This window comes from Primulina huaijiensis, unplaced genomic scaffold, assembly GCF_012295235.1.
Source record: "Primulina huaijiensis isolate GDHJ02 unplaced genomic scaffold, ASM1229523v2 scaffold41117, whole genome shotgun sequence".
Lineage (NCBI taxonomy): Eukaryota > Viridiplantae > Streptophyta > Magnoliopsida > Lamiales > Gesneriaceae > Primulina > Primulina huaijiensis.
The window spans coordinates 80,098-83,647 of NW_027359776.1; positions in this window are offsets into that span (position 1 = coordinate 80,098).

A 3,550-nucleotide genomic window follows, 5' to 3' on the forward strand; every position below is an offset into this window, starting at 1 on the left:
ATCGAGACAGACTGGTCAGAGCCAAAGTTATACAGGACCTTATTGCAGCACGTGTGGAGGGAGACATTCCACAGAGCAGTGCCGAGGAGTGTTTGGCAGTTGCCGTATTTGCNTAAGTACGAGTTATTTTCCCGAGGTTAATAGAATGTGATTAGCCAATGATGCTAATTCTTTTTGTCCAATTACCATATTCATGATTTTTTGGTTCCTTGGATTATTTAAGACTTCAAAATCAGTTTGAACCATTGGATCTGACACGGATTCAATTGGAACTACCTTTTTTTTATGCAAGAAATTTGCATCAATCTTTCAAAATATAATTCTGCTAATAATTGTGGATATAGTTAATTGAATCAACCTACATTTTTTGTATTTAAGTGTGTTGCGATGAAATTGGTCAATGGAGAAATTAATGCTGAGGAGTGGGTTAGGCATCCATAGCCCAGCTGCTCTTCCTGCACACAAATCGATGTTTGAAAAACAAATCCACACACACGTGGGCTGTCCACTCAGGCCCACTTTGATTTAACGGATCCAGTCAAGTTTCCTTTCATCCCACAAAATATCCAATCAATTTTTTTTTTCCTTGAAGAAAACTAATATATAATTTTGAATTTATATATATATATGAAATTTTGTATTTTTGATTTTTATGTTTCTGTCTTTATGATTTTGGTAATCTATGTTAACAAATTTCAAGGTTAATTTTGTATATTCTAATTTTTGGCAATTTTAATAACTTTTCTTTGTGAGTGTTGATATGACACTATATATGTAAGCATCTTATTGATATCACATCAGTGTCATGTAAAAAAAATTTGTAAAAAAAAATTACAAAGGACTAATAATGAAATTTGGCAATAGAGAAACTAAAATTACAAAAGACAAGTGTACATCATCATATATAAATACACACACATATATATTTAAAGCCGTTGCACAAATTTCTCCACTAGCCGGATATCAATGGAGAGTGGTCAGTACTCAGTTTCCAGTCTATTTCTGCAAGTCTCTTAGGCTTTGGATACTTTGACCAACTAGCACATCTTACTCATAACTTACATTATTGTAAATTTAATAAAATAAAATATAGATATGTTGTTTCAACTAAAAAATTTGATAAATATATGAAAATTTTGTGTGAAACCGACGTGCAATATATTACGAAAGTTCAACTATATAAAGAATTTAGCCTTGGAGCTCTTTTTCAATCGACTTGACAATCTCAATTTTTTGAGTATCGATCGATATCAAGTTTAATTATTAATTTATTAGCAAAATAAACTATAATTTCAATAAAACTAAGTATTGAAACATCAATTTATGATTAAAAAAATTATTNAGTTGTTGCAGGCAACTGTTTTATTTCTGGTTATCCTGCATATGTATTGATTGATACTGGTGCATCGCATACATTTATTTCTGAGGGATTTGCATTGATGCATGCATTGCCTGTTGAGTCCCTATCTACTGTAGTATCTGTTTCTTCTCCTTTGGGGAAAGGTTTGATATCCGTGACTTCGGTTAGATCTTGTGTGCTACAGTATGACGGACATGAGATTGAGCTAGACTGTATTGTACTTGGGTTGTCTGATTTTGACTGTATTATCAGTATTGATATGCTGACCAAGTACAGAGCTACAGTTGATTGTTTCCACAAGATTGTACGATTCAGACCTGAGATGGCTGAGGAATGGAAATTTTACGGTAAGGGTTCTCGAGCCCGAATTCCTTTGATATCTGCTATGAATATGACTCAATTATTGCAGAAAGGAGCGGATGAATTCCTTGTCTATTCAGTTGATTTACTGAAATCGAGTCCATCATTGGCGGATTTGCCAGTGGTTTGAGAGTTTGCTGATGTCTTCCCAGATGAGATTCCTGGTTTGCCTCCGATTCGAGAGATAGACTTCAGCATTGAGTTGATGACAGGTACAGTTTCGATTTCCAAAGCTCCGTACAGAATGGCACCGATTGAGTTGAAAGAGTTGAAATAACAGTTGGAGGACTTACTAGCCAAGGGTTACATCAGACCGAGTGTATCTCCTTGGGGTGCTCCAGTATTATTTGTGAGGAAGAAAGACGGTTCTATGCGACTTTGCATTGACTATCGACAACTGAACAAGGCTACGGTAAAGAATAAATATCCTTTGCCTCGTATTGATGATTTTTTTTTTATCAGTTGCAGGGTTCTTCTGTATATTCCAAGATTGATTTGAGATCTGGATACCATTAGCTGAGAGTCAGGGATTCCGATATCTCAAAAACAGCATTCAGAACCAGGTATGGATATTACAAGTTTATTGTCATGCCTTTCGGTCTTACGAATGCCCCAACTGTGTTTATGGGATTAATGAACCGTGTGTTTCAAAGGTATTTGGATGATTTTGTTATCATATTCATTGATGATATTTTGATTTATTCAAAGAATTTGATTGAGCATGCAGAACATTTGAGAACTGTGTTGAAAATTCTGAGAGCTGAGAAATTATATGCTAAANGTAAAATATCTAAGCACCTCCTGTTAATTCAATGCTATCCCAAGGATATCACCCTCAATTTATGGCAAAAATAATTCTGTCCATTTATGCTAGCTATATATGTTCCCAAAGACATCATCGAATTTACCCTAACTCCATGATACTAGCGCAATCGAAACGAACGTGTTTACGACAATATTTTCGAGAGGACATATTATTTCAATTTCCCGGACCTCAAAGAAATAGCACCAACATTAAAATTATTGGGCTTCATGTTTTTCATTGAATTGCTTTGAACACAAGAGTTACCCTACCTACGTTGTAAAAAGTAGTAGTTTTCTTCCAGAGGTCCGTGTTTTATTAATGGATTGGTTGCGGTCTGCCAACTCCACCCTGACCAGGTGAAGTTTTTGTTTTGTATTTTTTCTATAGATTAGTTGACTGCATCTACTTTTAAGCAGAAAAAATAAAATATACCATTAGCTTTCATGACTAGCAAGGATGAATTAATTTTGACTGACCCTTTTTTCTTTTTTAGTTCAAAGCATCCCCCATAAATAATTTTGAATCACACAAGAAATAAATGATTATCAGAAAACTTCATTAAATATCTTTCTTTTTTTTATTTTTAGAAAAGCCATTATTTCGAAAGGTCCTCTTTTCTTCCTTTTATTATTAAAATGTTTCTTTTGTTTCTGAATATTCTATATTTGACAAAGCAACCCAACAAATTAATAATTATGTCCAAAGTCTAAGTTGCCCTATGCTGGGGTGACATCCTGTAATTTTAACACATTTCATTCACTAAAACTCAGGAAAAGTGCGTATATATATATATATATGCTGCATTCCAAAATTAATTTTGTAGTAGAATCATTCATAAGTTTTGACCACACGAGTGAAGAATCCGAGGCCCTACATTCATCATTTGAAGTTACTATCATTTTGGTTTCCTAAAATAATTAAGATAGTCACTATCTTGTCTGATTTTAAATTTCCGTACATTAAATTTTTAAAGTTTAGTTTTCGTATATTAAATTTATTTTTGATAATTGCTACATGAAATCTAT